We start from the raw sequence: 16,295 nt of genomic DNA, 5'->3' as shown, positions 1-16,295 counted from the left end.
CGGTTTATAACACTACTAAACGATAAAAGAGATGATTCCCATAGGAAACTCTCCATAACTGTATAGTATTCTTCCAGCATCGCATGTAATATGTGGAGTTTGAATTGGGTCTATCAATGTTATTATTGGATAACTCCTATCAAAACATTAACAAATAATTTGTTTTGGATGTTTGTGAACGATCGATCCTGTTTGCCTCCTCCATACTGTCTTTTCTACCTGCTTTAATTGAGAACACGAATGAAACACCTCTAAGCGTCATATTCTCTTTTTATTTGTTTATGTTTACTCTGTTAAGCAATAGCCCACATTAAAAAACATAGATTTTGCTACTACTTCCCTTCCCTTTGTGTTACTATTTTCAGAAATCAAAAGAAATAGTTCAATGAAGTCACATGAAAGACTTGCATAGTCATTATTAAGTTGCTTAATCATATCGTCTAACCACGACGACTTGTTTCGTTTTATGCCTTTTCCAATACACCATACAGTTCAAATAGAAAACTTTATTTTTTATTTTTTAGTTAACAACCGGTAAAAATTTCGAACATTTTTGAATGATATTTGTCTTCTTTGCTTAGGGTTCTAAAAGTCAAGTCTTTGCCAGAAGATAATTGTACGTCTGTTTTGGTTATATGTTCTTTATTTTCCCTGATTCAAATTGAGACCGCAAAGATTTAAAAATTAGACTTGCTGTCACTTAAATAATATTAATCCAGTTTAAGAATTGAAAAAGTTGTGTTTAACAAAGAAATTTTCACCCTCCAGCTTTTTCTATTATATACAATCAATTGTTTATGACTATTAACGTTTGTAATACCACAAAGAAGTACGAGTTCATTCTGTTTTGCATATAAGTAATATAATAGAATTGAAGATCTGTCAAACGAAATTTAATTTATTCGAAACATGCAACGAAAATTTAATAGTTAACTAGTTGCCAGAAATAATGTTCGACAAAAGCTCGCAAAAAGCCTAATTGCTCAAATTTAATGTTATAAGTTTATGTCTAGGCGTTAGCTTATTGCTTAGGATTTAAAGCTGATAACTTATTCAAGTTATTGCCGCTAACAAATACAAAATACAAATGTATTCATCTTTTTTCTTAAACCTGAAGGAGCATTGGACTTTAAATAAATCTGTTTAAAAAGCTCGATATTAACCAAATGCCGCTTGTTAACTGTTCTTATATATCCTAGGCTTTCGAATAATCGACTTTGGGCCGATCCTTATGTAATAAAATTCTGCAAAACCCTTCGGACGCCTCAACATTTTTTAATATTTATATCAGCTTTTGTAAAGCGAATTCTTGACATCTCACGCACATAATGGTATACGGTTTACATATGTTATATCGTGTAAATATACATTTCATAATTTGGTTTTGTATATCATATACACACATTCCAATTGCAAAACGGAGACCTTAATTTATATATTAACATGTAACACATGTGACATTCAAATGTGGGAGAAACATTGGACAATATTAACATTCGGCTTAATTACATCGATCAACTATTCGAGATAAAGTTACTTTTCAAATTAAAAGAAATGAACACTGAGTCAGACACTTCGACGAAAAATGAATTAAAAAGGTAAAGGTCAAGTTTAGTATGTTGCACCGTCCTTAATATCTCTATCATGTTGGAAAATGGACGTTAAAAATTGGCATCCTTTAAACAGATTTTGTAAATCAAACAAAAAATAGTAATCCACCCATTCTTTTTTTATCGAGCTTCAAACGCATCAACAATCACCTGCATAGACACGTGTTCGATAAATCTAGTTTATTTATTATCACAAAGTAATTTTGCTTTTTAACATTTAAATATCTACATACTAAAAACTGTGTTATAATTATTAATTTTTTTTACTGTTTCACTGGATTTTACATGAGAAGAAAGACAACTTTAATCTCATAAAAATTGTTTATATCCTAATTCGCGTCCTAATCATAATATATTTTCTTGCGTGTGTGCATGTTTTCTCTTATGCGTTCATAAATGGTAATTTAATGACTTTTGAAAATATATTCTGTTAAATTAAATTTCTTCATTTGCTTAAGTAACTGATACTCTAAAGATCTGTTTACATCCTGATGAGGTTTCCTTTTTTTCAAATTTGACTCTGAATGCATTTTCTGATATGCATGATAATCTCATATGAGTTAACCCAACATCGTTGATTGTTGGTTGCTGAAACGTTCAGTGGTAAAATATCAAATATCCTTGGTCGTATTCAAACTATGAGTATGTATTTTTCAACCAATCTTAATAATTTGTCTAAACTGTATCGAATAAACTCATCATAGATTTCAGGATTAAATTTTGAATTAACGCCGGTCACGCGTTTCGTCTACAAAAGACCCATTAGTGACGCTCGAATCCAAAAAAGTAAAAATGCCATATAAAATACGAGGTTGAAGAGCACTGAGGACCAAAATTCCTAAAAGTTTTGCCAAATACAGCTACGGTTATCTATTCCTGAGGTAGAATAGCCTAAGTATTTCAAAAATTCAAAAGTTTTGTAAACATTTAATTTATAAATATAACCATATCATTGATAATTCATGTCGACAGCACCTATAACAATATCTGGAGATGGCTTTCTTTAATGTCAGCAATTATTGATAAAATGGAAGAAAAGGATCTGGGTGGTGTATTGCGCAGACAAAAATACCGAACTCCGAGAAAATTCAACACAGAAAGCCCCTAATCAAATAGCAAAATTGAAAACTCAAACGCATCAATCGGAACGATAACTACCGTCATTGTCCTGACTTGGCACATGCATAAAACACAACTGGATAATTTTTCATAACTTTGAACCTGCTATGATTTCAGAAACGAAAGATTTAAAATTCAATTTTAACACTACTTTAAAAATACATTTGTAAATCAACGCAAAAAAATTATTGTTTGATGACATTAACGGTACCAAATTAATGATGGTCATTGCCAAATTATTATAAAATCAAAAACGTCCTAGTACATCGTTAATGAGCTGGATAATACAAAATGCAAAAACAAATAAAAAAAATCATAGCCATTTTGTAATGTATATGGAATATGTTTTATTCCCTTGCTTCGTAAATTTATTCATAATTAACTTTAAAAAAAACCTGTCTATTTAAGAACAAGTCCTCGAAATTTTATATTTTTTCAGAATTTAAAAAGTAGCTTTACAAATTATCTTTGAACAAAAAGCAGTATAGAAATACTGACGTTTCTTCATGTTAATTTCAAATTGAATAAGTTACATTGATTAATTACCAGTAATTTTCTGTCACACACTTTCACAAATAAATGATTAAAAACCAATTCCTGACTGTCTAATATTTAAACTTCCATTTTGCAACTCAAACATCTTAGCTATTGTCTCATAAAATTTCTGTACCAAGTCAGGAATATGACAGTTGATATCCATTCGTTTGATGTGAGCGTTTGATTTTGTCATATGGCTAGGGACTTTCTGTTTTGAATTTTCCTCCGAGTTCGTATTTTTTTGTTATTTCACTATTTTCTTTACTTTTTAATCGTTTATACTAAAATGGAGAAGACATCATTGAGGCAATATCGCTGTTGCATAATTTTTCGCTAAATAGTTCAAATACTATATTTTTAAAAACTCACCATTTCTTTTTTCTTTACTTAATTAAATAGATACTGTCTGTTCTGGATGAATGAAACAATCTGTGGATATTCTTTATTTTATTTTGAAAAAATGCCTTACCTCATCGTTAAAATTTTTCACGTTCGGTCAAAGGTTGTCCTTTTTTATTTCAATTTACCTTTATAAAAACGTGTAAATATAATTTCACATCACATTAAAGCGTAATAACACGATGTTGTTTGTTTGAATACGTGTTCATTAGTGTTAAACTTTCAGTATTACATAAGAAGGGAAATGAAATCATACATTAACATCACAGATATTTCGTTCGAACCCATTTTTTAACAATAAAATGTTTACTCTTTATGATATTTTACTACTTTTTTCGTATAACTTATGTTTTCAACAATATTACGAGATATACACATTCCCCTGTGACGTTGCAACTAAAGTACAAAGTAACGTCAGTATCATGAAAAATATCATCTGAATCCAATACACTAAAAACTTTTAAAAAAAACTTTGTTGTCATGAAATAAAAACAAACTCTTATCATTATTTTTCAATCTGAACACTGAATTTAATGAATTATAGTTTTAGGTATTAAATTCCATTAAAACGGATTCTTGAAACCTCGTAGTAACACTTTTATAAACTGGATAGTGCACAACTTTTTAAAATAGTTCCTACATCGAAAATCTTAGTTACAAAATGTACGTTATATTCGAGTATATCATATTCCAAATCTTCACACCTATGGGCAATCCTGAGACTCAAATGTGTATTAAACACAAGAAAACTATAAAATATGCATTGTCGGACTCATATAATATTAACTAATTTTATGTTTGCTAATATTTGAAGGAAATAATATCCCTTTTACCGTTCACATTAATTACAAATTGGTTATCTGTATGCGTTAAAACACATCCATGTAAAAGGTTTCAGAGATATGGTGAAATAGACTCACTATTCACAAATACGGCTAAGGTAATCTATTCCTGAGATAGGAAAGTCCTTAGTTTTTTGAAAAATTTAAAGTTTTGTCAACAACAGGAAATTTATTAAAATTACCATATAGTTTATATTCATGTCAACACCGAAGTGCTGACTACTGGGCTTGTGATACCCTCGGAGACGAAACGTCCACCAGCAGTGGCATCGACCCAGTGGTGTAAATAGTTATCAAAGGTACCATGATTATAATTTAATATGCCAGACGCGTGTTTCGTCTACATAAGACTCGTATTGAGTCGCTGTATGAAAAAAATACGTGGTAAGCAATTTATTAAATCAAGTTTATAATAAGAGCTGTTACTATAAACTAATAAAACTAATAACAAAAAGACAACAGTAGTATACCGCTGTTCAAAAGTCGTACATCGATTGAGAGGAAACATATCCGGGTTACAAACTAAAACCGAAGAAACAACAAGTATTAGATAAAAACAACGGAACAGTAGAAACACTGATCTGCAACACAACATACGCCAACATACATAGAAATGGACTATTAATTTAGACGAAACGCGCGTCTGGCGTACTAAATTATAATCCTGGTACCTTTGATGTCGATGCCGCTGCTGGTGGACGTTTCGTCCCCGAGGGTATCACAAGCCCAATAGTCAACACTTCGGTGTTGACATGAATATCAAAAATGTGGTCATTTTTATAAATTTCCTGTTTACAAACTTTGAATTTTTCGAAAAACTAAGGATTTTCTTATCCCAGGCATAGATTACCCTAGCCGTATTTGGCACAACTTTTTGGAATTTTTGATTCTCTATGCTCTTCAACTTTGTACTTGTTTGGCTTTATAAATATTTTGATATGAGCGTCACTGATGAGTCTTATGTAGACGAAACGCGCGTCTGGCGTACTAAATTATAATCCTGGTACCTTTGATAACTATAATCACAGCTGCCATATTCCAGACTTGGTACAGGACATTTTATGAAAATAAATGGTGGGTTGAACCTGTTTTTATGGCAAGCCAAACCTTTCGCTTACAAGGCAATATTTAGAAAAAAAACGCTAACATGACAACACTACGTGACAGGAATACAGTACACATAAACACAAGAACACTCAGCACAGACAAATACATTGAAAGATAAATAACAGTACATTGTGACTTGTAAACCGCAAAATAACAATGGACATTTTCACGTACTAACGACAGCACAGTACATCACAAACTGCACGTCTCGTGAATGGACCAAGACCATGCAAAGCGACGTATAAGTTATAAAAGATAATCTTGAAATTCATACAAGGATATTAAACAAGATCCCAAAATTCGCAATTATGTTCACAATACTGGTCGAAATAGTTATCATTATTATGAAAGTCTTCAAAGGCAATTTAAATAAAAGCAATGATGACGTGGGAAAATGGAAATTGACTCACTATATTGACAAATAAGGTATATGTGAAATTGGTCAAAATCACAAACGATAAGATATATTATTAGTTACATAGTGTGCTAGTGACCTAATACGATATAAATCTGGGGTCAGTTAATTCCATATGGGGTTAGAGCGAAATTCTAATCCTCATATGGAATGTACAGACCCCACATATATCGTATTCGGTCACTAGCACACAATGTAACGAATTTATCTTACCGACTGTCTTAACATGTCGTATCGAGACTAGTGGCCTATCAAAGTGATCACGTTTTCGATGCCGTTAGTAGTAAGAACCTACTTCCATTGGTCTATACAAAAACAATTGCAAACTAGCTTTAACTGTTTTAAGAATTTATTTCAATCGTTCATCATCAATTTTCGTTTGATGAAACCTTTAAGATTTTTCCTCAATCGCGTATTGTTTTAATAAAGGGACGTAACACCACTACTCACCATGTATTAAAAAAAACTGGCCTTCTAACTTAAAATGGAATATTAAAGGTATCCACGGTTGTTTGTAAACACTTTTAAAATTACTATAATTAATTCCTTACTATAATTAATCATATTATATCAGTTTATCGTCTGTTCGTGTCTTACAATTTTCAGAAGTAATAAATTCAAACAATAACCTTGCCTTGGGTACTTTTAAATAGATAAAATAAAAATAATTCTAACTTATACAAACGTATTCTTCTCTTATGTGTGTAGATAACAAGTGAATTCCCTTAGGACTTTATTAGTTATTGGGTATAGGTTATGTAAAACCTCAAATACGTCAAACGAATGGATGACAACTGTCATATTCCTGTCTTGGTACAGTCATTTTCTAATGTCAACAACTGCAAATGTAAGGATCGTACGTCAAACATAGGAATTTCTTCCTTACATATACATGCACACCTTTACCTATTGCCAGTCTGTACATGAAGAACTTTTTTTAATAGATACTAGGATTGATATTCAACGGAATAAATTTATATTTATCTTTTATACAGGACTACTTATTTTTATTTTCTTATATGTATCTTTTCCTTATTGTGTGGTTTAATATGAAAATCATTGTTTTCCCTGTATAATTCCTTCATAAAAAAAGATTTTTTTGCGGTCCGAATTAGTAAACTAATATGGTTCTTCTTGGCAGCTTCCTAGTTTCGCCACTTTTCTGTTAAATGACTGCACTTGCTAAGTACATACGATTTCAATCTCCATTTATGGGTTAAATTGAATGTTACATACAAACGAACCTGAAAGACCTTTAATTGTTATCCTGAATGACAATAATATAACATCCAGATATTGAGCTTATTATAACAATATTAGAACTAACTAGCTGCTAATAGTCAATTGTTATTTCCGTATATGTCGCTTTCAATAATGTTTGAAACCAAATAAATATCAATTTTTTATTGCATCGTCAAAACGTGTCAATTGAAATGTACATTTGTAAGTTTGTATAAATAACTTACAGAATGAAAATAGATTTGAATCGAAAAAACAAGCGTTTAGGCGCCATCAAAATTGTACTTGCTAAGTGCAACAGAATCACATGTGAACTTCTTTGTAGAATGAGAATTTAAACAAGAATTTACCATAGTCATACAGTGAGGTGTTTCTTGAACTGTTGGCTTTTTTCAATTGTTTTTGAGATTACTCTGACGTCCAACGGCTGTTTTGCGAGACAATTTGGGGCCGTGGGCCCAGCTTGTCTTGCAAAACAGCCGTTGGACGTCAGAGTAATATCGGACTAGGTCATCATTTATGATAATAGCTTACATGGCCTGATGGGCACAGGTAAGCTAATAAAATTTAAAATAATAAATTTACAGGGGTTGTTATAATTTTGTTCTTTTTTCTATCAATATGAACCATGATTTTACAAACATTATTCAAGATTAAAGACCAGATGTTAAATAAAGATGTTAATATCAGTGAAAATACACCTACTTCATGTAATTGCAGTAATTCCAAATACATTTATGGGCCCATTTCCCATGTTATAACAGGAGATCTTAACATCATTCAAGACCGAAAGTTGAAATCATTCCTCAGTAAAGGACGTAAATATCGCCCCCCTTCAACTATTAATTGGAATGAGTGTCGTGATATCATCCACGACTCACTCCGTACTTACTGTTTGAAATGGATAAAACGAGGAAAAGCTGACAAAAAATCTTTGGACTCTTTTTTTTAATTCAGTAATAAACATTGTTGATATACGTATTCAGCATTTTAAAGAACGTTTTACTCTTAACAATAACCACAATAAACCTATTTCTCGTATCAAACATAAACTAAAAGAACTAGCCAAGGAATTTGTTTTTGTCCCGGCCGATAAAGCTGCTAATGATATTACTATTATTTGACGTAAATTTTACATTGAGGTTCTACAAAAAGAAATCCCCAATTCACCAACATTCCAACTGACTCCATTTTCAGAAAACGACATCTGTAACAAACATAAACTTTTAGCTACCGCTTTACAAGCAGAACCAAAAACAATGACAGTCCCAACTATGTATTGGCTTCCGAAACTACACAAAACACCTTACAAATATAGATTTATTTCGTCTTCAAGCCATTGTTCTACTACTAAATTATCTATTCTTCTTACCAGTACACTTGGTACAATCAAAAACCTGATAATAAATTGTTCAAATAAGGCCTTCGAAAATAGTGGAATTAATTATTTTTGGAGTGTCAAAAACTCGTTGGAAGTACTTGATAAATTGCATACTTATATTGGTGATTTTGAATATGTTCAAAGTTTTGATTTTTCTACCCTATATACCACATTGCCTCACATGCTCATTAAGAAAAAATTCACACACCTAATTAAATGGGCATTCAAAAAGTCAAAATGTGAATATATATGTTCAAACTCTTTTAGGTCATTTTTTAGTAACAATAAACAAAAAAACTATGTCAATTGGATATGCTTTAATACTATATCTGCCCTTGAATTTTTACTAGATAACATTTTTGTTCGCTTTGGAGATTCCGTATATCGTCAGGTTATCGGAATTCCAATGGGGACTAACTGTGCACCACTTATTGCGGACCTGTTTTTATATTGCTATGAGTTACAATTTATGACAAAAATCAGCAAAGACCCATCGAAACAACAACTGAAACACAAATTAAATAATACTTTTAGATATTTGGATGATATTTTAGCTCTCAATAATGACGACTTCAGTATGTATACTAAAGAAATTTATCCTGTTGAACTTACTTTAAATAAAGCTAATACTAACAATGACCACTGCCCTTTCCTCGATCTTGATATATATATATATCATTAACGGAAAGCATAATACTAAAATTTATGATAAAAGAGATGATTTCTCATTTCCTATCGTTAATTACTAGTATCCATTTTTAGATGGTGACGTTCCCTTGTCACCATCTTACGGTGTTTATATATCTCAACTTGTACGATTCGCTCGTGTATGTAACAATGTTTTAGATTTTAACGAGAGAAATTTATGTATTACTGAAAAATTATTACATCAGGGTTTTCGATATCACAAACTAGTCAAAACATTTACTAAATTTTATCATCGGTATAAGGACATCATTCGTAAATATAGCTCAACATGCAGACTTCTGATACGTTCAGGTATTTCACATCCAATATTTTATGGAAATATTCTTTATAAAGCACAAAAATGTCAGTATTCACCTCAGAAGCTAACAAAACCTTTAAATAGACTTATTAATAAGGGATATAGTTACGATACTGTTGTCAGGTCATTAAAGATTGCATATTTTGGCGTTAATATTGATTCACTTATAGGGTCTTTGCATCGGAACTAAACACATTTATTATTAATAAACCAGTTGTTGGCATGACACGGGTTATGTTCTTCTCATATATGCTATGATGGTATGATACTAAACCCCTCACGGGGAGGATTGTGCCTGATATTCATATGATGAAGACATCATTTTCAATCAGTTTAATTGAAGTCCGGAGCTAGCATGTTAGTTAACTGCTACTAGTAGTAGTCTGATGTTATTTATGTATTATTGTCCTTTTGTTTATTTTCTTTGATTACATATTCTGACATCAGACTCGGACTTCTCTTGAACTGAATTTTAATGTGCGTATTGTTATGCGTTTACTTTTCTGCATTGGCTAGAGATATATGGGAGGGTTGAGATCTCACAAACATGTTTAACCCCGCCACATTTTTGCGCCTGTCCCAAGCCAGGAGCCTCTGGCCTTTGTTAGTCTTGTATTATTTTAACTTTTAGTTTCTTGTGTACAATTTGGAGTTTAGTATGGTGTTCTTTATCACTGAACCAGTATATATTTGTTTAGGGGCCAGGTGAAGGACGCCTCCGGATGCGAGAATTTCTCGTTGCATTGAAGACCTGTTGGTGACCTTCTGCTGTTGTCTGCTCTATGGTCGGGTTGTTGTCCCTTTGGCACATTCCCCATTTCCATTCTCAATTTTATCAGAGTTCAGATGTCCCCCGCGTTGCACAAATTTTATCTATCAAAGGTACAAGAGTAATAACTAAAACAAAAAACGTGTTGTTCTTTTAAACATATAGAAATGAAGGCTTAAGAACAAATGAAATGTTATTTCCATCTATACTATTAAACGAGAAGACCTCATTTTGTATGTCGCTTCTCTTCCTTTCGCAATAAACTATTCATCATGCTTCTGTGTCCTATAGGTACCATGCATAGTCGCATTTGTCATCCATTCTTATGATTATTCAGTTTGGCGTATTTTGGGAGAAAAACGAAGAAAAAGGCATCCGGGTATTGTTTCCGTAATAAGACCATGCAACTTTTAAGTCATATAGATTAGACCGTTGATTTTCCCGTTTGAATGGTTTTACACTAGTAATTTGTGGGGTCCTTTATAGCTTGCTGTTCGGTGTGAGCCAAGGCTCCGTGTTGAATACCGATCCTTGACCTTTTACTTTTATAAAGTGTTACTTGGATGGGGAGTTGTCTCATTGGCACTCATACCACATCTTCCTATATCTTTAGCCAAGACTTCCGGTTTTACATTTATAAACATAATTTTCAGGATTACTCGGGGATAGGACAATTATTTTTGCGTTATTTTGCATGTATACTATGCAAATTCTTATGATATATAGAATCATAAAAAATATGGTATGAATTGTACATATGAAACCTCAAACGAGACCGGACGGGTGGACGACGGGTATTTATATTTCCCCGCAACTTCAGCATGAATTTGAACCAGTTCAACAACATTAGGTGGTTTGTTTTCCCAAATTTTGCCTAACAAAGGTATATATTAAAAAATAATATGACTTAATGCAATATCAAAACTTATCGATGTCCTCGTAAAAGATTGAATGTTTTATATTATCTTACATGGATTCCTTTGAAACTACGGTTTCATTACATGCTATATCAACGAAATTTATATTTCTGTTTTAAATCACAGGAAGATCTATTTTGTTTTCCTTAATATGGCCGTATCCAAACCCCAGTTAGGAATACAATCTTTAATTCAATGCCAGTCATGTGAACAGGATAAACAAATATCTTTTTTTTACATAAATAAGGCCGTTAGTTTTCTCGTTTGAATTGTTTTACATTGTCTTATCGGGGCCTTTTATAGCTGACTATGCGGTATGGGCTTTGCTCATTGTTGAAGGCCGTACGGTGACCTATAGTTGTTAATATCTGTGTCATTTTGGTCTTTTGTGGATATTTGTCTTATTGGCAATCATACCACATCTTCTTTTTTATATTGAAGTGTTTAGAATGTGACTTACTGATGTGTAGTGCATGAAAGAAAGATATTCATCCTAAAATCAAAACTGCCAGGGAGCATAGGATTATACATAAGACTATTGGGAAAACATCAACACCCAGCACAAATATAGGTAGCACATCACCCTCCAACAAAAATTTTGGGAAAACATCAATACCCAGCACAAATATATGTAGCACATCACCCTCCAACAAGAATATTGGGAAAACATCAACACCCAGCACAAATATAGGTAGCACATCACCCTCCAACAAGAATATTGGGAAAACATCAATACCCAGCACAAATATAGGTAACACATCACCCTCCAACAAGAATATTGGGAAACATCAATACCCAGCACAAATATAGGTAGCACATCACCCTCCAACAAGAATATTGGGAAAACATCAATACCCAGCACAAATATAGGTAGCACATCACCCTCCAACAAGGATAGCAAGGATATTGGGAAAACCTCAAGCTCTAGCAAGGATTGCACAAATGTTCATATAACTGTTGTTGGAGAATATCAAACTAAAATAAAGAAATTTCTCAACTGACACTAGGTTTAGATGATTCATTTTGACTTGGTGATGGAACCATCAAAAGGAAATCAGATTATTTACTTCTCATACAGGATTGCAGAAAGTCAAATGCGAAGGAAATAAACTAAAGGTGATATCTAGTTTAAGTATTGATATTTGTGACCTGGCAGTTACTCATGGTAATGACTTACTTATAGCTACTGATGGGCCAATACTGAAACAGATAAAAAACGGAACTACTAAAACTGAAGAGACTGTTTATTACTCAAATCTATATAATCCACAGTCAATTTATATAACCAGAAACAAGAAGGTTATAGTAGGAGCTAGGAATAATACAAAAGCAAAGGTGTGGTGATTGTAATGGACCATTTGGGGAATCATGAGAGGGTGTATGGTAAGGACAAGACTAAAGATATTTCATTTACTCTACCATGGAATATAACTGCAACTAACAGTGATATTTTTTCGTCACTGATGTTATAAATGATAAAATGAAAGGACGAGTAGTTTTGCTAGGCCGAGTTGACATTATTAATACCTATAGTGGACATCCAGACATCAACAATAAAGCTAGAGAGACCATGTTTAATATGTCTGCCAATTATCAGGAACACTAGTAGTTTCAATAATTCAAGACGAAACTTCTAAACTCAAGAAGATCATTCTTGCAAGTTGAATCCATATTCAAATATGACCATTATCAGGTATAAAATAGTTTTCTCACGTTTGCGATATCCTTATGTGGATTTATTTCACTAAGCATACCTTTATTTTTTAGTTTCAGTTGGGACATAAACAAAATACAGATATTTTACTAAAATAGGAACCTTCCATTCGCTAGTATTTAAACTTTAGTGGTTGACATGCTTATATATTGATTTTGGTGCCCTTTGGTGCTTAACACTAGATGTTGTCATTATTGATGCAAGATGCTGACTGTTAACACAGAGAAATGTCTCACTTTTTATTTTGCAAAGCAAATGTTGAAATTAAAATAGCAATACTTTAATATGCAAGTTATGCAAATATTCGCAATCAATGAACCATGACTGAAGGTACAAGGTTTAAACAATATATATGGAAAACATATGCTCAAATGCTAATACAACTGCTTACCAAATACAATTGACTTGTCATCAGTTATTCCCTTTAAACAAACCTTAACACAAACATTAACTTATTATCTATGTAAAACTTTTTAAGTCAATGAACCATAATGTGTAGTCCTGTCTGTGTGGGTATATCGTAGTTATCAATACTAGCGTTTATACAACGGGGTGAAGGCGAGATACGATTTAAAGCTCTCCGCACATGTTGTGAGCACAATAGTGTCTTCTAAGTGGTTTCACTTATTTATTGTGAACACAGAGAATGAGTTTGAATAATGTTGTGGTTTACTGGTGGGAATGTCAAAACACCTAGTATTGTTTCTCACCTGTTTTTCGATTATGCTAGTTGCTGGCTAATTGTCAAACTTTTTCACTGTGATGGTTCATCTTAAACTTTCTGATTTTAAGAAGTCGTTTTGATCAATAGCAGGAACCAGCCCTAAACTACCTTGTACAAAAATAAAAGTTTTTGGCTTGTGTGTCTAAGTTGTAATTCTTGAAGTTTTAATTTGGTAAGCATGTTTGTTACATAGCCATCCTCTCTTGTTTTGTAGTCACTTCTTATACGGCCTGCTGCTTGTTGTTGTATTCGTTCCAGTTTTAGTTTGTTATACTGTAGGGTGATAAAATCAAATGGTAGCCCATAGTGGTGATTTGATATATCCAGGACGTCATTTATATGACATAAGAGTAATGGTCCAAGTACTGTACCTGTGGAACTCCCGAGTCCAATTTTACTTCTTCCTTTACTACTTCTTTCGTCTTCCTCAGAAACATATTAAGCCAGTTGTTTAGCTGTCCCCGAATTCCATATTCTCTAATTTTTTAAAGTAATTTGTTATGCGGTAATGTCAAAACTTTTGAACAAGAGTGCACACACTGAAATGTCTCGTCTTCTTTACTAATCATTGATATTATGTTGATAGTCCTAAATATGAAGCTTTATTACAACTGTCACATAAACTCAAAATTAACCAAGAAAACTGAAACATTAATCAATGAACCATGAAAATGAGGTCAAGGTCAGATGAACAATGCCAGGCAGACATGAACAGCTAACAATTCTTCCATACAACAAATATAGTTGACCTATTGCTTATAAATTAAGTTAAACAGACCGAAACACAAATACTTAACACTAAGCAATCAACCCTGAAAATTAGGTCAAGGTCAAATAAAAACCTACACGACTGACATATAGATCATAAAATATATCCATACACCAAATATAGTTGAGCTGTTGCATATAGTGTTAGAAAATAAGACCAAAACTCAAAAACTTAACTTTCTGAACCATGAAAATGAGGTCAAGGTCAGATGACACCTGTCAGCTAGACATGTACACCTCACAATCATTCCATACACCAAATATAGTAGACCTATTTCATATAGTATGAAAACAAGACCAAAACACAAAAACTTAACTTTCACCACTGAACCATGAATATGAGGTCAAGATCAGGTGACACCTGCCAGTTGGACATGTACACCTTACAGTCCTTTCATACACCGAATATACTAGACATATTGCTTATAGTATCTGAGATATGGACTTTCCCACCCAAACTTTACCTTGTTCACTGATCCATGAAATTAGGTCGAGATCAAGTGAAAACTGTCTGACGGGCATGAGGACCTTGCAAGGTACGCACATACCAAATATAGTTATCCTATTACTTATAATTAGAGAGAATTTAACATAACAAAAATTCTGAACTTTTTTCAAGTAGTCACGAAACCATGAAAGTAAGGTCAAGGACGTTGGACATGTGACTGACAGAAAGTTCGTTACATGAGGCATCTATATATACAAAGTATAAAGCATCCAGGGCTTCCATCTTCTTAACTATAAAGTTTTTAAGAAGTTAGCTAACGCTGCCGCCGGATCACTATCCCTATGTCGACAAAAATCAAGGATTGTAATGAGTTTGTAGCGTGGAATCAAATGCGTTCATGAAGTCATATAAGGTGACTAGCAGTTGTGTTTAAGGATGTGTTTGCATATGTTCTAAAAGTTTGCAAGGAATCGATGTTAATGAGACTGGTATCTAGTTTTCTTTAGCGTGTTTGTCTCCTTTTTTGAAAACAAGTGTCTTCAAGTTGTATTCCAGTGTCAATTGGTGTTTGGAAGATGGCAGGGAGTCCTGGTGCAATTTCTGTTGTATTATTTAGTATTCTTTTTAGAATACCGTCCTGTCCAAATGCTATTGATAGGTTTTTATCTTTTAAAATGTTTTTCGAGGCCTTTAGTGGTTATAAGTAGTTTTGTATTGTTTCTTGATGTATTTTGGGGTTATTTAATCTCCATGGAATTGCATACTAAATATTAGGGACTCAACATTAGTGGTTCATCTGATACTGACATAATCATAAACTAATGCATGAAAAACAATTAAGTTTTAAATTCAACAGACCATAACTAAGGGGGTGGAGCTTAATTATCTCCATGTAAATGAAAGATGCCAATGTTAATACATCTGCATACCAAATATCATTGACCCATCACCAATGATTTCCCGTAAACTGACATAATTAAAACTAATAGTTTTGACCTATCATTAGTGGTTTCCCATAAACTGACCTATTCACAAACTAATACATGTAAACTAAGTCAGGAGCTGGTAATTAAGTGGTCATCATTGTTGCCGTTTTATATCTGTTGATCATTTAAACAAATGTAATTTAAATAGGCGGTTAGTTTTATCATTTTTATTGTTTTACATTTGTGATTTTGGGGCCTCTGATAGCAGACTATGTGGGTTGGCTTTGTTGAAGGTTGCACATTGAACTATAGCTGTTAATTTTTGTGTCATTTGATCTCCTGTGGAGATTTGTCTCATTTGCAATCATACCACA

The sequence above is a fragment of the Mytilus galloprovincialis genome, chromosome 7, assembly GCF_965363235.1.
Source record: "Mytilus galloprovincialis chromosome 7, xbMytGall1.hap1.1, whole genome shotgun sequence".
NCBI lineage: Eukaryota > Metazoa > Mollusca > Bivalvia > Mytilida > Mytilidae > Mytilus > Mytilus galloprovincialis.
The sequence above is the reverse complement of the archived record's forward strand: the minus strand, read 5'-3'. Positions refer to the sequence as shown.